Source organism: Danio rerio, chromosome 21 (genome assembly GCF_049306965.1).
Source record: "Danio rerio strain Tuebingen ecotype United States chromosome 21, GRCz12tu, whole genome shotgun sequence".
Taxonomy (NCBI): Eukaryota; Metazoa; Chordata; class Actinopteri; order Cypriniformes; family Danionidae; genus Danio; species Danio rerio.
Window position 1 is genome coordinate 12,443,947 of NC_133196.1, and position 25,892 is coordinate 12,469,838.

The 25,892-nt window shown below is 34.2% G+C and overlaps 1 protein-coding gene across 4 annotated transcripts in view; it reads left to right on the plus strand.

Moving 5' to 3' along the window:
• prlra (prolactin receptor a) overlaps positions 1 to 25,892 on the plus strand; it is a 60,171-nt gene that overhangs the window by 2,107 nt on the left and 32,172 nt on the right. Inside the window, exon 2 of one of the 4 annotated variants that reach the window (XM_073934422.1) lies at positions 9,448 to 9,660. The exons of 2 other annotated variants lie outside the window; for them this stretch is intronic. The gene's annotated coding sequence lies outside the window, so the exon portion shown is untranslated. The remainder of the gene's footprint in view (positions 1 to 9,447; positions 9,661 to 25,892) is intronic. One more of the 4 variants, XM_068215832.1, reaches the window with a different exon arrangement.

Sequence of the window (25,892 nt, forward strand, 5' to 3'; positions counted from 1 at the left end):
AAAAACAAATACTGTGGAAGTCAATGGTTACAGGTTTCTAACATTTTTTACAGTATGTTCTTTTGTGTTCAACAGGAAAAAAGGAACTACCCCTTTAAATGCACAATGTAAAAAGTGAAATAGTGAACTTTTGCTATGAGATTTAACCTTAATAATTTTTTGTAATGATTTTTGTATATATATTATAAATGATTTAATAATTCTAATATGAAATTATTTTAATTTAATATATTAACAAATACATATTTAGAGGAATTTAGTGATTAAAAAAAAACTTTAGCAGTTTTATTGCATAAATGTATTAAATATCAATGTATTATTATATTTATGTATTATTATATCTTTATTATCTATTTATATTTGTTTTTATATTCTGTAGTACTGAACTTAAACTGAAAAATCTATCATCGTTTATTTATTATTCACTTGTCACAAATCTGAGTTTCTTTATTCTGTTGTATAAAATAAAAGAAGATATTTAGAACAATGCTGAAAAAGACTTCCACAGTAGGAAAAACGAATACTGTGGAAGTCAATGGTAACAGGTTTCTAACATTTTTCAAAATATCTTCTTTTGTGTTCAGATTTAACCTTAATAACTCATTTTGTAATGATTTTTGTATATATTATAAGTTATTTAATAATGTTAATATGAAACTATTATTATTTAATATATTAACAAATAAATATTTAGAAGGATTCAGTGATTTTAAAAAAACTTTAGCCTTTTAGTGCATAAATGTAATAAATACATGTATTATTATAGTTATTTATTAATATATCTTTATTATCTATTTATATTTATCTTTATTTTCCGTAATCCTGAACTTAAACTGACATTTTGATTTTGTTTGTAGTCATCCATTGAATGAAACTAGTCTTAATTGTTCATCTTGACATGATCAGTAACCTGAGGTCAAACACAGTGCACAGTATAAACAGAAATCTGTGTTTTATGTCATTTAATGTATGTAATTAATAAAGAAATCAAATGCGTGTGATGTAGTGTTGTGAACTCACCGGAAGAGCCGACAATAGCTTCTTAACCTGATTAAAGGGAGATCTGCCACTTCCTAATAGGATATTCAGCTGATTGTATCAATGAGAAAGTTTCGCTGGCTATTAAAACCTCTGCTGTCTATTGTTTATTACAGCCATTATGGGGGAATGAAACTTAACATAAAAAAGAATCAAATGCAAAACCTGGACTGAAGTGATATGTTTGGGCAGTCAGTTGAACAATCAAAAGATGTAATAACTTACCACAGGCTTTTAAATAATCAACACTAGAGGTGGTGACGTGGGCACAGCAACAAGATTGATTAAGGGTCAGGTTTACTAACAGCTTAAGCCAGCACAAACTCTCATTTGCAGTTAAAAAGCTACTAGGGTTGTAACGATTCACTCAACTCCTTTTAATTAATTTTTTTTAACAATAGGAGAACAAGCATCATGACAATGTTGGAGAAAGTCCAGTATTTATAGAAATAGAAATAGTACTACAGAAATAGTACTACTCAGTTAAAATAGTGGGGTTAAAAATACCCCAACATCTATCCCGACTATAGGTTTTTATAGCACCTTCCCAACTATGGGTTATTTTAATCATTTATAAAATTTAACCCAATGCATTGGGTTATTTTTATTAACTGTTACTTTTTCTCATTCGGGTATTACTATTTGCTACTATTTCTAGTACTACTATTAATTTTATATATATGGCCGTGTAAATAAATAACCTGCAGCTTTCAAAAATACTAAAAATGCTTCATTTCCACTACATTTTAGGTTCCAGACACAACATTTTTATCCATTTAATGTAGATCGGCTATGAAGTGCAGGTTTGTATCATCAATGATTAAGAGTGCGGGTGAAACGGATAGAAAAAAACTTGACATGGAGAGGCAATTTGATAAAAAAAAAACAAAAAAAAACTTGAGCTTAAGCTTAAATAAACATTCAAATACAAAAACAACATTGCACATGCATATTAACATACAGCTGTTCTGTGTCAGTTGACTTGATATTCAACATTTTTATTATAGTTATTAAATAAATTACCCAATAGGTTAAAAAGGTTAAAAATAACCCAACAAAGCACCAAATATTTAACCCAACTGGTTGAGTAATTATTAAATAACCAAATAAATGTTGAAAATAGCCCAACAAGACATTAAATATTTTTAACTCAACGTTTTTTATAGTGCATATTTCAATATTTATGTATTGTGATATATATCATTATTATGATATGAAAGGATTTATAATATATCATGATATATGATTTGTGTCATATTTCCCAGCCCTTTTACTATTTCTGTGGCGGAAATTTCTTGACGTGTAAGAACCCTTAACATTTTAAAACAAAGCTTTATAAATAACACATGTTAAGATTCATATGAACAGCCTAATTATTTTATCCATATGACAAAATATTAACGGAAATATTGTGAAAATTTACTTGAACTGTATATTATTTCTCTAAATAAATGTTTGAAATATATATATTTTTTTTAAATCACCGGAGGGCTAAAATTTTTACTTCGAATGTGAATATAGGTAAAAAAAAAAACATTTTGACGATCATTCATAGTGGTCACAGTTCATACTGGCTGATAAATCAGTAAAATTGTAATCGTAATTTAGCAAACTTTACGATCGTCTTGCACATCTTGCTAAAGAAGCACAGTTCTGTAATAAATAGAAACCTTCAAAACACTGTAGAATGCCTATGCAGGTTGCTGAATAAACCGAAGATTTAACTGCTTACATTGATTCAACGTGACTAATAAACATAGATGTCATCACACAGAAGGATTGATTAAGGCTATGAAGTGAGCTTTGCGTGAAGAAGTGATCAAATTTGGCATTCTCACATGCTTTCAGATGTAGCAGCATTTACAACAAAAAGCTGTAGGTAACAGAGAACAGCTTTTGTTATCACAGATTAATTATATTCAAAGGCATTATCGTGCAACTACTAATTGCTACTAATTACAGAACCGGCTTCACTGACAAAATGCGCATGGCAATCAACTTCATGTAATTGTTCAGCCCTAATTCATTCACAAATTTGTTCAATGTAATTTCTACAAAAATTTGTGACTTTTCAAAAGCTTCAGCATTCACTTTGTACTGCATTACATTCAGCATCTCACAAAAGTCAAACGTTTGAGCTAAAATTTCATAAATAAAGACTTGTTGATTTGTAGGAGCTTCCCTTTAAGACGTCAAAATGAAGGAAGAAGAAAATTTAAATGAATCGTGCAATGTGACTCACTTTACTTTTTTTAGTAGTCAGTTTTTTTTTATTTGTGACATTCCTAAGTGGCATAAAAAGCTTGTCTTAACTCCTATTGCTAGTATTAAACGCATCTGACTATCATTGGCTCTGCTTGTTCACAACATAATTTGTTCTGCTGTTGATTGCGTTTGTCATTATTGGAATGAGCTTCAGCATCTTTGTTCTTCAGAATGTTGAACTCTCATTCACTCTTTGATTTGATCTCTTGCGCTAATCTGCTAATCATGCTAAATCTGGCTCTAAGTGGATAAATTAACCGAGTCTGTAAAGTTCTCACTTGTTTGACAGAGCAGCATCAGCTCAGGCTCTTCCCAGGAAATAGATACCTCAGTCTGCATTCTTGCAGAAAGGTGAAATACATTGCTTAAAGATATGTTTTGTTGCATGTTTCAGATAACAAATCCACTAAAGGGTGCTGTCTCTATTTAAGCAAACCTGAAACATGGTATTTAGAGTACGTTTTATTGTACACTTCAGATACATGTCCTAAACGTCCTCAATAAGGTTGGGCTTGTCTTACAGGCCACTTAGCGACCCATTACCAAATAAAACCCTTCCATAAACTGCTTTCTCACGCCAATTCGTAACATTTGATTTATTAGCTAATTTGAATGATCTCATGCGTATAATTTAGTACGATTTGCTCATCTTCCAATGTCGGTTGTGTTTAGGGGTGGAGGTTTAGTGCCACACCTCCTTATAAAAACCATACATTTTGTAGGATTGAACTTTTGAATTAAGAAGTTCGTTCGAACTTATAGTTCTGTTTTCTCGTGATATCACGCTGCATGAACAAAAAGAAATAGTGTTTTTTCATGTTGTGTTCACACCAGACACGGAACGTGCGTATAAATTGTGCATTTCGCTCGTAAATAGAATAAAAATCCGGTTCATTTGCGCATCAAAATCAGCTTTATTCGCGCGTCTAATCCGCTTCAGTTGCGCGTCAAATTAATTTCAGAACAGACACAGATTCGCCTCATGGGCGGGGCTTCTGTCTGCCCAGTGACTGTAGTTTCTTTGCTAAATGGCTAACAGATTTTATTTGAGAAAATAACTGTGTTTATGTGTTTCATGAAGGCTGAAAAGCAGTGTCGATACATTTGGAGCAATGTCTGATTCCACTAAATCTTTCAGAGCTCTGTAAGCTCATAAACTCCTCTAGAAACTTAACCTGGATGATGAAGGCTTTCAGTGGTGCTTCTGACTGAGCAGAGTCTAGTTTGATGAACTGTTATCAGTGTGTGCAAGAGGATTTTTCCCCCGGGAGACCAACAACAGGCGCTACGTCATAATAAAAGCTCCTGATTGGTTAACGCAGCGCAATACATACAAATTATGCAAACTGCGCAAATGACGCAAATTGTGCGAATGGCGCAGTACAAATTGAGCGTTTCACGCAAATTGCTTGAGTTCAAAAATCTGAACTTCAGCGATTCGGGCCGCGCAATTCGCATAAAGCACCGCAGGATGTCTATTCGTGCCTTTGCCTCGACTTAACATGTAAATCCCTCATGCTTGACACTTCTTCCACGTCTGGTGTGAACACAGCCTAAAAAATATGTACATTGTAACAACATAGTTTCGTCTTGATTTTCAACACTTTAATGTCTTATGGAATCATTGAAGCTGAACGCTCTGCATCACAAGTTAAACACCGTACAAGTGAGCATATAAAAAAAGTTGTTCATACGGAGATAGACGGGTGAGGAAAACGCATTTGATTACACATGAAAAATTATTTTGCATCTCTTAATAAGTTTCGACAAATCAGAATCGAGCATCCAACACCACTGTATTATAAATGTAAATATATACTGTATATTATATATGTACTATATATTAACGCTTTGAAGAGGGAATCAGACTATGTCAGGCTATAAAAGCTATTTCCTGTTCTCTTCACTAACTCATTGACTTCTGTAGAAGTTTATACTTCTAGTGTTTGGTGTTGCTTTTTGTGTGGTACAGATCCCCCGTCGGAGCTGTTGAGTCACTAATGACTCTTTGCACTTTGGAAAGCTGCGTTCACTCTGTTGGTTTTAATAAAGCAGTTTTTAAAAGATATGTAATGGTTCGCCCAAAGTCTGTTTAGTCAACATAAAGTCATTCCAAACTTGCATTATTTTTAGTTTGAAAAACAGGATTATACAGAATCTTAGACCTTCATACAAGTTCATGTGTACTAAATAGTTTTGTATCGAGACAAAGGCTGAATTTTAAGCAGTTATTAATAAAAAGTTTTCATCAAAAATGTTACTTAAAGTCATTATGCATAGATTAGTAAAATTCGAATAAGATTAGAGCTTAGATATATTATGATTTTTCCTGAATAATTAAATTTAATGAGTTAGTTAGTTAGTTAGTTAATTAGCTAGTTAGTTAGTTAGTTAGTTAGTTAGTTAGTTAGTAAGTTAATTAGTTAGTTAATATAGCACATTTTTACAAAACAACGTTGCCCAAAGTGCTGAACACAATCAATGCTAATTAAAATAAGTCCTACACCACATACATAATTAAAATATAAGACAACCCATCAACAAGCTCAAATGCTAAAGAACAAAGGTGCAGTTTCAGAAGCTTTTGAAAAACAGATAAAGTTGGAGTTTGTCTAATGTGGGGGGAAGTTTGTTCCAGAGTTATGGGGCGATGACACCAAAAGCCTGATCCCCACTTTGCTTACTCCGGGGCTTTGGTACAGAAAAAGAAAAAAAAAACTGATCAGTGATCAGTTATTTTTAAAAAATCTGTAGTGGTATCAGAAGACTTGGATATGGACTATTTTTATTATGCTACATTTTCTTTGTATTAGTTATACTAATTATATAACACATTTTTAATTGTATTTATAATTTAGCGACTGTTATAGTTGTATTTTTATATTTAAAGTTATAAATTTAAAGTATATATATTTTTTTTATACATTTTTTCAGAAATGCAAAGTTTGTGTTTTATATAAAAAAATTTAGAGCATAAAGGTTATGAACAACAGCAAATAATACTGTATGTAAAGACAGTCTCACTGCAATTTGTAACTTTTTGATTTAGTGGCTAATTCATATGAATTCGTATGACCTACTTTTTACAATTTAGTATGATTTTCTCATCACCCAATGATGGTCGGGTTATGGGTGTGTTTGGGTGCCACGCCTCCTTTTTAAAAATCACACATTTTCTTACAGCTGAACTTTAAACTGACAAAATATAAAAGACTTACGTTTTCTTGTGTGATCAGGCTGTTATACACTATGTCATTAGACTTTATAGATTATGTCAAAGTGATTTATATACATAAAAACATTAAAATACATGTAACTGGTCAATTATAATGTTTCAAACAACTGTGGAGAATGTCAAATTATCGGTAAAATTATGTTATTATTCAGTCTAACAGATATACTTACAAAAAGATATACATAGAATAATAAGTCATCATACAAAATATAAATATCTTTAAAATCAAACCTTAATATTTATTTATTTATTTATTTATTTATCTATTGCTAAAAAAGTAAAGGAAACCAGACACATTCTAATGTAAAAAAGAAATTAAAGCTAAAGATAAATTATTCCCCCCTCTGTTTATTTTATTCCTGAATTTCTATTTAATGGAGAAAAGATGTTTTTCAACACATTTATAAACATAACAGTTTTAATAACTCATTTCTAATAGCTGATTTATTTTATCTTTGCCATGATGGCAGCACATCATATTTTACTTGATATTTTTCAAGACACTTCTATACAGCTTAAAGTGACATTTAAAGGCTTAACTGGGATAACTAGGCAGGTTAGGGTAATTAGACAAGACATTGTATAACAATGGTTTGTTCTCTTGACTATTGGAAAAATATAGCTTAAAAGGGGCTAATAAATTTGACCTAAAATGGTTCTTAAAAATGTAAAACGGCTTTTATTCTTGCCAAAATAAAACAAATAAGACTTTCTCCTGAAGAAAAAATATAATCAGACATACTGTAAAAATTTCCTTGCTCTGTTAAACATCATTTAGGAAATATTTTAAAATATTTAAAAAATGTCAATAAAAACACAACATTAAAGAAACATCCTCCAAAACATGTTTTTTTTTTTCTTAGTTTGGGTGTGAAAATAAGTTGCTTTGTTTTACTATCAATTTATTTAATATAAATTGCATAAATGGGATATTTTGATAGTGTTTTGTCATTATTCCTTTTTAACACAAGCACAATTACAGCTTTACCAGTAAAATCAGTTATAGAAGCTTAGTTTTTTCTATAGTGTAGATCAGAAACAAATGCAAAGTTCAGACAGGTGTTCGTTTGTCCTCCCGGATAACTGCAGTTGAGTGTTTGTGAGTTAGGGGTGTTCTTTACTAAGAATCACCAGCAGTTTATAAGAAGCAGATTTACATGATTGATGTTTGGGTATAATGAACGTCAGTCAGGCATTCACCTTATTCACCGCAACGTGTTGAACTGAAAATAAATAAAAGGCGTTCACTGTCAACAGCGCTTTCCTTGTGACAACCGTCGAAATGCAAACTGAATTTTGTAATTTCCTCACACATTTGTGAAGAAATGTAAAAAACTTAAAAAGCAGGCTGGAACGATTCCATCTAGGTCTTGCAGGAACGTGAATAGACCAACAGAAGTGCTGATGTATGACATGATAACAGGGGAAGATGTTAGAGCTTGTCTGACTGGTTTCACCATTCATTCTGCTGTTAATCTAAGGCATTCTGTTATTTCAGAAACACTGTACTTTTTTTATCTGCAAACACTGAACTATATTTTGGGCATGTTCGCATGAAACGCCCTTTCTTTGTATGTCTTTAGCTTGTATATACAACACATGCTAGTTTACATTTCAAAAACAAATGACAAAGACTTAGAAAATCCTGCAAATATTGGACTTACATACAACTTATCATTCAACTTAGTCCTTTATTTATTAGGGGTCGACACAGCAGAATGAACCATCAACTATTCCGACATATGTTTTATGCGGCAGATGCCTTTCCAGCCGCAACCCAGTCCTGGAAAACACCCATACACACACTCATTTACTTTATTCAATTCACTTATATCGCATGTCTGTGGACTGTGGGGGAAACCGGAGCACCCGGAGGAAACCACCGCGAATACGGGAAGAGCTTGCAATTATTTACATATTTGGTAAATAATTTTTACAATGTACCAGATGAAATAAATAAATTCATTGATAACTTTAACTATGAGTTAAGCAAATCACATTCATGTACATCTTTCTTCCTAAAGAGACAGTTCAAATCACAATTCTGTCATCATCGTGCTACCTTTGCTTAGCTTCGAGTATGTCTTGATTATTAATTTTTCCTTAATATTGTTTTGGACCCCCATTGACTTTCACTGTAGGCTCTTCAAAAATATAGCTCTTCAGAAATATAGCTTGTCATTCTATAGTAGAAAGGCATGAGGGTTGGGTAAACAATGACAGAATTGCTCAATTATGAGGGTGAACTGTTCTGTTAACCATGACTGACGTCAATCAAACTCCTTATCTTCCCTCTCAAAAAGATAGATAAACAAAAAATCACATTTCATTGTCTACATGACATATGTTGTTCAAATTGTGTATGAAATTGTTGCTTGAAAGCCAAAATTCGAGATATGTCTGCATGTTTTGAATTGAAAATATTTGGACCCCATTGACTTGCATTGAATGGACAAAAATAAATACTCAAGGAAGGCAGTCTTCTGAACAAGGTAGACGAACAATAGATTGAGTAAGAAATGGAAACTGTAAAATGCTTTTGTATGAATGAATGTGACTAGTTGGTGGTTCATTCCGCTGTGCAAAATGAATGAATGAGAATTATTTTGTGTATTTTTATCTTTTAAAATTACGATTCACTTAAAAATTACAATTATGTAACCGCTAGCTTTGTTTTACAAATTCTGTATGACTTTTTCTGTCTTTAAAAATTAACATGTGAGAAATAGAATTTTTTTAATTTATTCTCAGTGAGTTTTGGGCTTGACTTCTATTGTATGTCCAAAACCAGCTCTTCTAAATGTCTCTTTTTGCTGTTCTGCAGAAGGTTTAGAACGGCACGAGGGAGAGTAAATGAAGGCAGATCTGAAAATTGCATGCATATCATTTTGTGTATTTTTCTCTTAAAGGTGCAGTTCATCTATAAATGAAAATTGTCATCATTTGCTCATAGTACCATCAATACTGTTCAACTTCAGAATGACTTTTTTCTTCTTTGAAACACAAATTTGGAAAATGTCTACATGTTTATGATGATTAGGATCCCATTGATTTTCATCACATGGACAATGAAACAATTTCAAATATCTTCTTTTGTGTTCTGCAGAAGGCAATGAGTAAAGGTGAGTAAATGATCACAGAATTGTAAAATTCGTATATTTATGAGTGAACTTTCCTTTAACCGTGATTTAAATGAACAGTTCACATAAAAATGCTGTAATCATTAACAATACTTTACCTAATCCTGTTCAAAATCTGTGGACATTTCTTTATTTCAACAAATTTATTACAAAAGGCAGCATGTTTGGAATTTTGTTATTTTGGACCCCACTGACTTCCATTAAACACTAACAAAAATGATCAAATGTACTCATTTATTTTTGGAAATTTGGACCCCATCGACTTTCATTATACACTAACAAAAATATTAAAATTTTCTAATTTTGGGGGGGAATTTTGGACCCCATTGAGTTCCATTATACACTAACAAAAATAAATAAATCTACATTTATTTTTTGAATTTTAAACCCCATTGACTTCCATTATAGACTAACAAAATGATCAAATTTACAAAAAATTTGGGGGGGATTTTGGACCCCATTGACTTCCATTATACTCTAACAAAAATGATCAAACTTACAAATTCTTTTTTTTCTTCTTCTTCTAATTTTAGAGCCCATTGACTTCTATTATACAGTTACAAAAAAATATCAAATTTATTTATTTATTTATTCATTTATTTGGACCCCATTAACTTACATTATATACTAACAAAAAATATCATATTTACAATTTATTTATTTACTTATTTTTTTGTAGTTTTATACTCCATTGGCTCTAATTATTTTTATTTACTAACTTTTTATTTTTAAAGGTAAGTGGTTGTAAACAATTCATATGGGCTGAATTTAAATAAACATTTTCAACTTAGTATTGTTCAACCTAATTTGTTTGTTTAAATTCAGCCCATGTCAATTGTTTGCAACCATGTACCTTAAAAAATGCAGTGTATCAAAAAGCACATTTCTTCAAAAATATATATTCATTTGTATTTTTACTGCAAGCAGAAAGCTTCAGAATGGCATTATTTATTGTTATGCGTGAACTATCCCTTTAAAAGGTCAAATCAAAAAAGATTACACAATTACAATATATCCACTATTTTTGAAACAAGGGTTTGTGATATTTGATAGGCCGTGCGTCCTGAGTTTACTCCTTCGGTGTTCATCTGATTACACCTGAATGACGACACTCTACTTTAAAGATTTGCTGTTTAATTAGTCTTAGGCAGTCATTAGCGTCTACCTGAATGACTAGAAGATGCGCTCCTAAATACACAGCTCCACCCGTCAACATTTTAATGATCCTAATCCCCTAACATTAGTCTGGATTTGGATCTGGTTTTGGATTTATGACCCACGAGTGCAACCCTACACCCGTTATGTGTCGTTCAGCTGTGTTGTACAGTTTGGCTGCGGGGGATGAAGAAAAGAGCGGTTGAAACAACAATAACAGCACACAGCAGACTCGCTAATGTCTGAGCACTGTAAACGAAAAGGAAAAAGGTGTTAATGAAGCATGAGTGTTATCTGTTGCTGTTTTGAGATTTTGGCTTGTTTTCCACTAAACTCTGGATAATATCTAAACAGACGCCCCCCTATTCTGAGAAATTGTTCATTGTGTTTCTTAGTAAGACGTTTGGAATGTGACAACATGCATATAGAGCCCAAAACCAAGCAAAAAATATGAAAACAAATTGAACAACATGCATAATAGAACACATTTGCTTTTTTGTTATTTTAACAGAACTAAATGCTTAAATTAGAATTTGAAAATAATGCGTTACAATATTAGAGTTACTCCCTAAAAAAGTAACTAGTTGTGTTACTTTGATACTTTTTATACTAAGTAATGCATCATGTTACTTTTGAGTTACTTTTGCGTTACTTTTTCTGATCGGGCTGTGGCTTGATCTCTTTCACAACTTGCAGTTTTTCCTTCTTTTTTTATTTTTATAAAATGAGCGCTGCAATTAACAACACACCGTATGACCTTCACATTCATTTACTTTAAAAAATTTTTAAAAAACATAATAATGTAGGATAATCTAATCTGAAAACATCCTGACCCTCCTGCTATATGCATATTATAAAGATTAATGAGTGTGAAGGAACGTATTTGCTATTTTTGTACGTTTTGTCTTATAAGTGCAGTAAAATCTCTGTTCATTGAGACTATAATCTTCTTTTCCTTTTTTGTTGATCCGTTCAGAATAATGAGAATACTTCCATCGAGAAATCTAAGGCCCTGCTATCTTCCTTTCTGTCTGTTCCTGCATTCGATCATTGAGGGTGGGATTTATTGTGACAACAATCATTTTAATTCATTCATTCATTCATTTTCTGCCGCTTTTCTGGGGCCTGGTCGCGAGGGCAGCAGTCTTAGGAGAGAGGCCCAGACATCCCTCTCCCCAGACACTTCCTTTAGCTCCTCCGGGGGGATCCCGAGGCGTTTTCAGGCCAGCCGAGAGACATAGTCCCCCCAGCGTGTCCTGGGAATTCCCCAAGGCCTCCTCCCGGTGGGACATGCCTGGAACACCTCCCTAGGTAGGCGTCCAGGAGGCACCCGAAACAGATGCCCAAGCCACCTCAAAATAATTGCACACTGACCACTGGGAAAACTCCCGATATCATAGAAGTATATGGATATAATTGTATATATCTCAGGCTCTGAATGGCCAGTCCTCCACTGCACCTTGGTCCCGCATTCATTTCAAACCCTGTACCAAAATGGCGGCTCTATTGACACGCTCCTTTCAATAGACAACAAAAGGGTAGGCGACATCTAATGTAAATATCTATAACAAACAAAACACAAGGAAAGGGTGCAACTAGGATGTTATATAAACAGAAAAAAAACTTTCAAAGATCACCTACAAATTCACTGAGCGATAGTCATGGCACAACAAACATATCGCAGCAGGGTCCGTCACCTTTTAGGGTCCCCTTGAAACATTTCAGTTGTGTTCTGTGCTATTTGGATGTGTTGTGAGAAAATGCAGCACGTTTTTTTAATGCATTGTTAGGATTTTAAAGGATTTTTTCTTAATTTGCTTAATTTCTTTGTGTAATTTCATGCATTTTTTCGTAAATTGCAGCATGTAAAGTGCTCTCGGCCACCATACTAAAATCTTGTTAGCTCACAATATTAGATACTGACCCTGTCTCTTGTCAAAAATATTGAGAAAAAGTAGGCAAAAGTGGATAAACTAGACAGATTAAAACACCAGGTGTAAATAAAAAAGTTTCTTTCTAATCCGCTTGTGATCCATTCAACCAAAACACATTTTAGCAGACGTAAACAGTGCCTCGGTTTATTCAAACGAACACTCAGACACTGCAGGACATGCAGATCAACACCTACATCATCAACTATCTGTAGCGCCTGGGTTCCTGAAGGCATTATCCACTCTCTGGAGCTTTGATTTCAAGAATGTCCCTTTTGATCTGATAATTGGCATTAGAAGATTGCCCTCCTACTGTTTACAGTGATCTTACATAACTTCCAAAGCGGGGGGAGTGTAAGCCGCTAAGCCGGGTAAACAGTAGCAAATATAGGGGCTTGCAGACAGCAGTACTTCGGCACGTATCTGAAGATTAACTCGCTCTCTCTCACCCACCCTTCAAGGCTGCTTTTCCATTTCAGGCCCATATAATTCCAAAGATAGGCCTCGGAGAGGTCCTGAACGCTTTAGGTATCAATGTTCTCAGGTCAAAACTATAAAAAGATTAGGAGGATTACCTGACCTCATCCTCTTGTTTTTTTTTTTGCATATAAGGTTTTATGTATGTACTCTACTGTGAGCTTTTCAAATCACAGGAATAAATGACATTTTAAAATATATCTGGTTACACTTCATTTAAAGTCAGATTATATATGTACTTAGAGTACATCACAAATGAGTACAGTGTAGTTATTATGTTCATATTGTATTGCATAGGATTTATGGTCCTATTAAGCTGGGATGCTGGGGGGTTAAGGACAGATTTGGTGGCATGGATAGGTTTAAGGTTGGTTAAGTTGTAGGTTATGAGTAAACGGTGTAATTATTAATGTAATTACATGCAAATAATTACAATATATGTGCATGTATGTACATAAGACGTAGGGATGTCCAGATCCGATCACGCGATCGGAAATCGGGATGATCACGCGGTTTCAGACTCGATCGGAATCAGACATTGCCATCCGATCAGGACTTAAATATGTATATACAGTATATTGTCATTATTTTTTTAACGCATCTATAGTTATGCAGTGGCAAAGAGATAGACTTCTTTTTTGACCACATGGAAACTGCAACGTGTGCGGCATAACATGACTTTGTTGAAGAGACACTATTGACGGCACTATTAAATGACGGCAAAGTAGAACACGGAAGCGGCTTAAAGCGGAAAGTGTGAGAGTAGCTGCGTCCCAAATCGCATACTTATGCACTATTTGTTTGATTTGTTTATTAATTTATTTTATTATTTTATTAAGTTTTTTATTTGTTTTATTTATTTACAATTTGGGACGCAGCTCATGTCTGTGGTCTGGAGGTATTTTAAAGTTAATGACGACAACATTGTTATAGCAAACTGTGAGATATGTAAAATTGGGATTGCCTGCCGGGTATTTTAAGTTTTAAATGTTTTATATTAGAATTTTTTTTATATTTACTTTTGCACTAAAGTCCAAAAGGGAGGAATTTATGGTATTTATTGCTTGATTGTTCAAGCTACTACGGAACCCCGGAAGCTACCTCACAGAAGTGCTCCGTTTGTTAACAGAGTTGTTGAATGTTAAAATAAGGTGAATTAAATAAAAAGTAAGGAACATCCTGGATCCATTTCTTTGCTCTTCTTTATTCTTTTTAAATTTATTATAGAAGTATCGGATCAGATTTTGGTATCAGTAGAAAAAAGTAAAAAAATCAGTAAAAAAATTTAAATTGGGACATTCCTAATAAGAAGTGCTCTGTACCAAATGATTCCTATAATGTACGTACATACAGTAGTAGTTAATGTGACTTAAATATTAAGCTTAATTTTAATTAATTAAAATGTAACCATGTATAGTATAACATTTAAAGCGGATCAAACATGTTTTTCAAAATTGTCCTACAACAAGAATGGGTATTGTTCATTAGTTTTAGGACAGCTCTAATTGTTAAACAAATTAAATTGTAATAATATTTTACAATGTTATTTTTTGATGTATTTTAATTTAAGGAGGGAGCAGTTCATCAGAAAAATAAAAATTCTGCCATAATTTATTCAACCTTGACTTGTTACAAACAGTTGTTGTTGTTCTTTTAAAGGTTATTCAGAAGAATGTTGAAGAACCTTTGACTTCCATAGTATTTGAATTTTCCTTTAAATAAAGCAGTGTTGGATAGCAGGTGACCTCTTTTAAAACATATATGAATTATTGGCAGTCAGTGCATTAAATGTAGAATATTCCAACGCAGTTCAGATTTTGTAATGTTTTTACTCTCTATACTTCAATTAGAAGTCATGAATTAATGCAAAGTCCTCTCCGTGTCAGAGGTTGAAGTGACATGGGTTGTTTCAGTACACATTAAGAGCAAGTACATTCAGACGTCTATATTTATCATTTAACCCATTAGCAAAGACGATAATACAGCAGTTCTCTCGAAAACATAACAGGGTGCTTGCTTGTAGCCATGGAAACTAAATAAAATGCATTTTGGGCTTCCATCCAGTGAATCTTGAATGAGAAAAAATGCCAGTGCTGTAAATAATTGGCCAGCAGGAGTACATTAGAGCCTATATTATGAGTAGAGAACATAGCTGTACGCTTGTATGCAATTCAGCTGAACTCGTAAATTCCTGTAATTATTATTGACATGACAATTATTATAAAAAATGTTTAGTGTCAGGGCAACATAAAGGAATTAAGTTAACTTATTAGTTTTTTGTACATTTAAGTGGATCAAGCATAAGCAACCCGGGCTCATTGTGGAAACGTAGCCCCGCGGACGTTTCTGCGGACCGCGAGATACGTCCCGGGAGGTACGTATTCGAGCGTTTTTGTTTTCGCGGATCCGCGAGAGGCCGCTGTGCGCGCTTTTTCACGTCTCGGGCACGAAAGGCACGCGCTCTTCTCGCGCAAAAAGCCGCCGGATCGGCCGACCCGGCCGTCCTCCTTTTCGTCCTCAAACCCAAGCGACAGTTTGCAAAAGCCATCCAGAAAAAAAAAAAAGGCAAAAGCCCTCGTCTTCGATTTCGACCGCGTTTTCGGATCCCGACCAACACATAAAGAAAGGAAGGTGCAGAAAGGCAGTGAAAGCCCAGACAGCAGCTGAAATCTCTCAGTAGCTCTTCAGCAGTCCTCTGCCCTTCCTCTTTGAAAATGAATATTAGCTGCTTCAGTCCAACATCTGCATTATCAGGATGATGAAGATGGAACCAGGGTGGACATTGCAGCAGGACAATGATCCAAACACAACCAAGGAAACTCTCAAAAACTTTCAGAGAAAGAAAATCAAGTGCTGCGTCCCAATCCGCATACTATCCATCCTAATTAGTATTTGAAATTACAATTAGTATGTTCCAAACCATAGTATGTTGAAAAGAGTATGCCAGAGGTTCTCAGATGGTTTCTTATTTCAGGTAAAAAATTTAAGTGTAGAAGCATCCATACTCTAACTGCTGATATTGCTTACAATGCATTGCGCATTGGACGCTAATTCGATTAGAACTACAAACACATGTGAAAAGTGTTGATAAACTACAAACATGATGGACGCGCGAGACCAACCGTCAAGCAGAGAAGCTTCGGTAAAGATGTTAGAATGACTGTTAGTCAATATCTAGCCCAACAATATTTAAACCGCATTATCTGTGTTATATTTCATCTGCAACAACAATACTGAACTTATATAAAGACTCGTTTGGATGTCTGAATGCATAATTATCCAAAGACCTGAGGAGATTTCTCTGCATGAAAGACTCGTGAATGGGAGATTAACCTGCTGCTGCTTTTGTAATGAGGTAGGAAATTAAATACGACAGAAATGTGGATGATGTGTGGATGATTGACAGGGGACATAACTAAGCAACACAACGATCTGTTAAAGAGGAAGTAGTATGTCCCAAAGCTTGCATACTCTTCTGTTGCACACTCAAAAACATAAACTTTTGCTTCACAAAAAAAGTACATACTTTTAGGGCGTAGTAGAATTATGCGAACTGGGATGCAGCAAAGCTGTAGAATGGCCCAGTCAGTCACCTGACTTGAATCCAATATAAAATTAAATCAAATTAAAATCAGATTTGACCCACAAAATTATCAAGATTTTTACACTCTGCTTGAGAAATTTACACCTGAGCACTTCATGTGACTTCATTCTCCATTTGAGAGGCGTCTTTAAGCTGCCATCACAAAAAAAAACTTTTATATAAGTGTTAAGTACATTTGAGTAAGTACTTTCACCTTGTGTCATTCGATTGTTAACTCATCTTTCAGATTTTTTCATTTTGTTTTATGTTGGAATTGTTTGGGTTTTTACCAAAATTTGGTTCAATTCCATGTCAACAGCTGCTTCAGAAATATTATTCCCTTGAAAAAAACAGGATGTGTTCAATACTTATATATTTACCCCACTGTAAGTAGCTTGAACATACAAGCAGATTCAAGGACTTGAGAATCTGCACTACAAAAGCAACCAGATTGAATCTGTTTTTGACTCAGTGGCCAAAAGTGGACAAGCTCAAATATTTCAGACTTAAACTGGGTCTAATTTAGGAGTCAGTTAAGTTCACTGATTGTTTATGCATTTCTGCAACAGTTCAGAGTTCAGCATTTGTTTGCCCAAGAGCAAGGATCCACTATAAGTCGATAAATCAATGCAAGATAGCTTCAGGTTTATTAAAAGGTCTTGCTTGAAGCGATTTTTATGCTAAGTGCTTGGCTTGAAACATCTTGAAACTGTGATTGAAAAAGATCAGCAATTATCGTGTTTCTGTATAGATAATGGCAGGATATAAATATGTCAGGCATGCCTGTGCAGTGATGTGTGTGTGTGTGTGTGTGTGTGTGTGTGTGTGTGTGTGTGTGTGTGTGTGTGTGTGTGTGTGTGTGTGTGTGTGTGTGTTATTACTACATGTAGATTAAACTTGGCCTAACATTGTGTTTTAAAAATTACAGAGTCATTGATCCACCTTTAACATTACTATAGCTTTGATTGTCAATTAATGTGGCATTGCTCCCTATTATTGTAAGCCACATTGAAAACACACATGCTGCTTCATATTTAATAGCTTATGTTGTGCTGTTTGAATTAGCAGTGCTATTGGTCACATCAAGGAACTGCGAAAACATGCATTCATTGCGTTTATGGCCAAGTCTCTGGGTCTGTTGAGAGTGTTAGCAATGTAGGAATTCTTATAAAACAAAAACAAACACTCTATTGATCTACAAATGGATCTCTTCAATACTGCTTGCAGTCTCACAGATTGAAGTGGCAGCACATGCTGTGTCAGGGTTGCTTTCCTGACGTGCTGTCATGAATAATTGAGAGAAACGTCTAATGTTAGGACTCATAGTTCCATGAATAATTATGATAAACTGATTTGTCATCATCTATTACTGGTCATTGTTTGCCACAGCACATTCTGTGACATTCACAGGGCTGATTTTAAGACAAAAATACTGCAAACGAGGCTCCAAACTAACCAGTTTTTTCCAACAGTTAAATATTACAGATGCTTCTATGTCTCCTGTGATGTAAAAACACCAAAAATCTCAGAAAATGTGGTGTAGTGTTTCATAACTATACGGTGACAAGAGCTCTTACAGCTTGTCGCTCTGCAACAAACAAAAAAACAAACAAACATCTGCATATTTTTTAAAGTATTGTCAGTTTAAACTCTTGATTAGGGATGTCAAAAGTAGCAACTTTGGTACCTCTTGATGTGCGGTTTATTTATAAATTAATTTCGAGAGGATCACATGCTTATGATTAAACACAGCTGGCATCGCATCAGCTCCATATTTTGCACCAATTCGATGAATACTGACAAACTATATATAATCAGAGTTTTCTGCTCCAGTCATCTTCATCTTGAAGATTCCCCCCTTCCACCCCTACTCCTGCCCTTTTCTGATAAGGCAGCACGGTGGCCCAGTGGTTAGCACTGTTGCCTCACAGCAAGAACACCACTGGTTCGGCCCCGTGTTCGCGTGGGTTTCCCCTGGGTTCCCTGGTTCCCTCCCACCATCCAAAGACATACACCATAAGCCAATTGACTACTCCAAATTAGCATCTTAAGACAACTCTTAGCCAGACACTTCTCAGGACGCTGACAAGCAGGGGAGTGATGATTTTTCTTTTCAACTTCCTCAACACCATTAAATGTGCTGTTTTTCAAATCCCTGCCAAGTCAAATCAAAGACTAACCCTAGATGAACCGCCAGCTTTCACAGAGAGTTTAACCTATTCATGATGACAATGGAGAGTCCTAGATATCTAGATATGAGGGGAACAGACTGAAAGTAGAGCACTGCTGTTGAGGGCTGACTAACAGGACTGGGACAGTGGGTGATAGGACAGGCCTCAGAGAAACACTGTTAGATCAGAATATGAATATTAATAAGTGAGTACACTCAAAAAACTACTTTTGCTACTTGCATAAACAATTTATTTAAAATGAGTTGAAACAACACAATTCAGAATTGTTTTTTTTTTTTTTTTGGGTGGGGGGTGCTTAATCATTTTTATAAATTTAGGTGGAATGAACATAAAACAATCAAGTTAACTCAAATGACATGTGTTGGTGCAACAAAGGACCAGTTGGATGACAGACTTTGGTTGAAGGATTTTAGAATGTTCAAAACAACATTTCAGATGTTTTACATTGTGTTTGGTCCTCTGGGCCAGTGGTCCAGAACCTATTTATCACCGTCGACCAGTTAACACTTGATTATTTTACCGTGGGTGCACCTCCATTGAAAATAACAAACTTGCGCAAACTCTAGAAAAGCGATATGCGAACAACCCCTAAAAGACCACCATCATTTGCGATCTCCAGCAGATGATAGTCTTGCACAGACATGGTGGAATCACCTGATTTGTTCACAAATGGGTTGCGGATCTATTCCTTGGCAGTTCCTAGGTCTTTCACTGGGCCTTTTCCTCTTAGCAAAGAAACTATCCAAAGACGTCTGTTTCTTACTCAATTTGGTGAAAGTGATCGCTCAAGTGATCGGGATATAACCGAGAGCATACGGTCATTTTTCAAAATAAAGGCCAGGATAGTAAATAAAAAGGAAATAATGAATAACCTCTTGCTGCCTGGTACCTATTGATCCAGTGGCCTTGTGGTTGAAGACTACTCTTCTTCTTTATTGTCTACTAATTCCGTCCCATCATGACATGCTTTGTTAAAACAAAATCACATGTCTTTTCTTGATGCGATTGCTGGAATTTATTTTTTCAAAAAAGTATCCTACTCAGTTGTGCATAAAACTCTGTGGCATTTCCATTAAGCATTTTTAATGTGATATGTGCAATTCCGATTGTGCCTCGCATAGGTGAGTGGGCTTGACAAACCACCTGTAGAAAACACACTCTTTCATCTCTCTGACATTAAACTGACACTTGCACCAGTTTTTGAACATTTGAATCTTACAATCACTCAACATCTAATTAAAAAAAAAAAAACAGTGCATCACAGGTGAGTGGGCTTGACAAACCAACTGTAGTAGCACTCTTATCTCTCTAAAAACAAAACAAAACCGAAACGGAGCATTTCTAAAGTGTCATTCACACAGACAAACCATCTGTAGAAACACTCTTCTGTGTCTAAAAAACAGTCTAGCATTGAATGCTCCGAGCACAAACAGTTCTTATGTATAACCAGCACCTTTTGTTTGTATTGACCTTATTCTTCGATTCGGAAATGCGCTTGTTTTTACGATTGTTTTAGAACTTACAATTCAGGTGTCTATGGATGAAATGAATAGGAATAATAAACAGCAGAAAACGGTTAAATTACTTGTGTGTTGTTGTATTATCTAAAAATGAATGGAAGTGAATGGGACCGGATGTCTCGAGCCAAAACGATTCAAATGGTTGCGCCCGCTCATATTTGGAGAATAAGGTCAATTGGCCGGCAGATAGCTCTCTGCAACTCTCAAATGGTTGCTTACTGAATCTAAGCAGGGCTATGCCCGGTTAGTACCTGGATGGAAGACCACATAGGAAAGCTAGGTTGCTGTCGGAAGTGGTGTTAATGAGGCCAGCTGGGGCCTGTATGGGTCCTAACACCCCAGTATATTGATGGGTACTCTGTACTGCTCAATGAAACAATAAAAATCCCAAGATGTCCTTCAAAACAGAGTAGGATTAAACACTGGCATCCTGGCCAAATTTGCCCACAGGTCTCCTAACCATCCCTATATCATAATTGGCTTTATCACTCTGTCTTCTCTCCACCAATCAGCTGGTGTGCAGTGTGGTGCAATATGGCTGTCGTCATGTCATCCAGGTGGATGAGAAGATTTCTGGGAAAAATATGTAAAGCGCTTTGAGTGTCCCGAAAAGCACTATATAAATGTAAGGAATTATTATTGTATTGCCTCTTATTGTTTAATCGCTGAGTGCCTCCTCAATTGTAAGTCGCTTGTTACAAAAGCGTCTGCTAAATGACTGAATGTAAATAATATTTCAAAATGTGCATAAAAAACGGTGGATGGAAACATAGCTACTTATTCACAAATTAGTCAACTAGATTCATCTCAAATCCACCATTTACCGGATACTTTTTCAGCATTCCATAGCTGTAATTGCATTGATTTATGCACAATGAAAAGCACCAGTCCAGTGGGCTCCTTCAATCGTCATGCTTGATGAACTCATTGAGGTGCTGGTGGGCTGCCAGTATCTGTCAGTCACTATTCCACTTTACATTGAGTCCGAGTGAAGCCCTAAATAAAGCCAAACACAGTTTGACCGGGTCTGTTGATGATATAATCCCTTACGTAATCAGATATAGAGAAAATGCCAGCTGGACAAGCTTTTCCCCCCTCCTTTTTTTAATCTGTGATGCCACCCGGTTCAGAAGGGGAAATAAAAGTTCCATCTCTCCCTCATTTTCTCTGTCATGTTTACGTCTGTCTCAATCTGTAGCCCTGATATCATGCTTTCCATGTGCCTGGAGCTTATTTTGGTCATCAGATTAATGGTAGTCTGGAGATTAAGCTGATTCTGCGGAAGAGTCGGAAGCCAAATGTATTTGCATATTATTTCAGTGCTTACACCGGCAGCACTTAAAGCTGAAACAAACTGAGGTTTGGGGAAAGAGCTTTTAGGATGGAGCAGAAAATAGATATTAAAACTGTGGAAGTAGCCTGTGTTTACATGCTACATCTGATCTAGACTTAGTTCATTCAAGCTAGGAGTGTGCGATATTCTAAAATAATATCATCATTTAGGGCTCCATGTTATTGGAAAAACTGACATTGTGATATTTATTTTTTACGCAATAGGCCTATATACAGTGTCTATAGAAAATCATCATACCCTGTAAAAATCTATACCTTTAATCACATTTTTCAAAAGACCGGGATAAAGATTTAGAAAGGCAATCGGTAGGAGAAGGCTACTAAACATTTCAAAGGCTGAGCAAGTTATTTGGAGTGTGATTTTATTTTAAGATGTATGAAAAATGAAGTGTTTATTTCATAGGGGCATGATGACTTTCTATAGGGACTGTATCTGAGATTACCATTTCACAAGATGACATGAATAGCTCTATACGGATAGAATTCATCCTTTTAGATTGTTTGGGATCATTTTGTTGGGGTGTATCTGGATAAAATATTATAAGCAGAAATAAGTACAACGGAGAACAGTGGACACAAGTAAAATAAACCATTCTTTATGGTTTCCGGGCGAGACTAATTGTAATGTGAAGTGACGCTGACAAGGAAGTGAGGATCCAAACACAGGGTTTATTATAAAGGTCAGGCAAGCAACGGTTGCAATCAGGAGCAAATAGATGTATGTCGGCAAATTTAAAGTCGTAGTCAAATACAGGTGATAGTCAGTACAGGTAGGCAGCAGGCAACGTAAACAAAATAAACAAGGGGAGGGTCAAAAACGCGGCAAGACAAGGCAAGGAAAATGCGTAGTAATGTTCACAAAACTGTTCAACAAGACTCAGCAACAATGTGTATGTGTGCGTGCTGTTAAAATAAACCAAAAATGGTCTTGTAATCAGTCCATGAGCAGCTTCAGCTGTGAGTGTTTGCAATCAGGCAGGATTAGGAACTGGTGTGTGTGTGCAGTGCATGACTGAATCTAGGCTATATACAGATGGATTTGTAGTTCTTTAGTGAACTGTGTGTTTACCAGTGATCTACAAGGATTAGATCACTGGTGATTGTGACACTAATTGTATTCTGGCACTGAAATGAAATAACTGAATGTAAAATAACACTGAGCGATGTTTCTAAGTTGTTATTTGGTCTTGTTTAATATTTCACAACAGATAAATCCAACAGAGACAGTTGTAAAACCTTCCCATGTGGTTGTTTGAATATCATAATCATGGGTTTACAAAATCATGTCATAAATTTCGTATTATGAAATTTATTGTGAAATTTAACTTCTCAGAACCGATCTTTCATTTTGCTGAACACATCGGATGCAGTTTTGAAAATATTTCTTTATTTAGATTTACTTACTGGATGGCGTTTTGAAAACTTCCACTTTAGTTAGCTGAACTTTTCTAAGTAAGCAAGTAAAACTCAAAACATTTCCATGTAAAAAAGGAACTAGGTGTTATGAGTTGAGCCAACAAAAGACTTTTTATAGTGTAGTTATAAATACTCATCCATTTTTTATGTTCTGGTTAGTATTTGCTGTGTGTTTAGACACTTCAATTCACTCCCTATATTACTCTCTGGTGTTTCTTTGCCTCTGTAAGTTATTGGTGCTACTGTAACTACAGCTATCGAATATTTTAATAGTTAATTAATCGACTAGTGTAATCGATCCATTGATTAAGCTTTTTTCATTTTCTTTGAAAATCTTGTGACTGAAATGCAACAGAGCAGTAAAAAAAGTATAAACCCCAGTACATATTTACAGTTGAAATCAGAATTATTAAATACAGTATAATACAGTATAATATAATATAATATAATATTTTTATAATATAATATAATATAAAACAATAATGTAAAACAATAATGTAAAACAATAATGTAAAACAATATAATATAATATAATATAATATAATATAATATAATATAATATAATATAATATAATATAATATAATATAATAATATAATATAATATAATATAATATAATATAATATAATGTAATATAAAACAGTATAATATAATATAATATAATATAAAACAGTATAATATAATATAATATATTGTAAAACAGTACAATATAATATACTATAATATAATATACTACAATATAATATAATATAATATAATATAATATAATATAATATAATATAATATAATATAATAATAAAATAATATAATATAATATAATATAATATAATATAATATAATATAATATAATATAATATAATATAATATAATATAATATAATATAATTCACCCCATATTTAAAGATTTGATGTCTTGCCTGTAACATATCATAATTCAGACATGTGTTTTGCTGAGTTTGTAGTGTCGATAGTTCAAGTTGAAAAATGTTTCCTTAGACCTTTAAACCTTTGAATTGAGTAATGAATCTGTCTGCCAGTTTTATGAGTTCAGCAATTCCTTTTGGACGTTTGACATGAAAAGTCTTTCTTCCATTGGCAGCAAGCTTGATACTGAAAAACCTTTGCCTCAAAGTCTGTCATGTAGTAAACAACCAGAAGCGACCAATAAAACTAGCAGGAAAATTCCCACTCTTTTAAATGCAGCTTCTCCATGTAAAACTGTAGAAAATGGCAGCTTGATGACCACTATATTTTTAATTTGTTGGCAGTGGGTTGCAAAACCTCATGAAAATAGATTTACAGCAACTATACGAGCTGAAATGAAACGGATCATGATTCATATCGTCTGCTGATAAGAAGTAATGAAAGAACAAATTATTGAAAAACTCGTAAAATAACGACATGATGTCCAGTAAGTGATTATTGTGAAACTGTGATGGGTACAAGTATAAAACAAAGCAGTTTGATGCACAGATAAAGGTGTTTGTCTTCCTGGAGGAGTATTTCTAGAAAAAACAATGAAATCTGATCTCAAAAACAAACAATTTAAAGGCTATGGAAGCCATTTCCCTGCCCTAAATACTAAAAAAAAGGTTAATGCACATTTTTATCTGAGAATCGTGACAAATTTTCTCTCACAATTTTTTTGATACAAAACTTCAGTTCAGATTTTTTTGATGTTTAATTGAGAGATGTAAATTTGAAAAGATTTTTAAGATGTTTTAAAATCAGAATTTGAACTTTATATCTTGCAATTCTAAGAAATAAAGTCGCAGTTGTGTGATATAAACTCGCAATTGCGAAAAAATTAAGTTTTCTACGAATTCTGAGACAAGTCAAAATTGTGAGTTACAACAATGTAAAACCCAACAGTCAGCTTGATCAAATGAAATGAGTGTAGTTCACTCAAAATAAACTGAAAGTTAATTTTACTCATTTAAAAAGAGTTTTGAACTCAGTGTTGAAGGTAATCAGTTAATTAAATACCTTATTCAACTTAAATGGAGTAAGTTCACAGTACTTATATATAGATTCGTTTTTAATTCAAATGGTTTGTTGCAATCGGTTTCCTCAAATGGTTTGAGTTGCCTTAACTCATTGGATTTTACAGTACTCAAGTTAGTTTGAGTTCTCTTCTTTTTTTTTTTTTTTGGGGGGGGGTTACTGTGCTCAAATTGCTTCGTTTACATTCGTTTTTGAACTTAAATGGTTTGTTCCAATCTGTTTCCTCAAATGGTTTGAGTTACCTTAACTTAAGGTTAAGTTACCTTAACTTAACTTAAAATTAATAAAACCTGCAAAACATTTGTTAATATCTTTAAAAATCTGATTGTCTTCCATAAGACTTACATTGTCTTCATAAGAAAAAAATGAACAAAACTCTTTAAAACCTTATCTCAATTCAGAGAATGAAAGTCATAATTGTTTGTTATACACTTGAAACTGAGAGAGAAAAAAGTCAAAGATCACATTTGCAAGATAAAAAAATTATTGAATTCAGAGAAAGATATTTAAATTAACTATTTGAAAAAAGTATATATCTAAATATTTAAATGTATACACACAGAGTTGGGGGTAACTTGAGTAGCG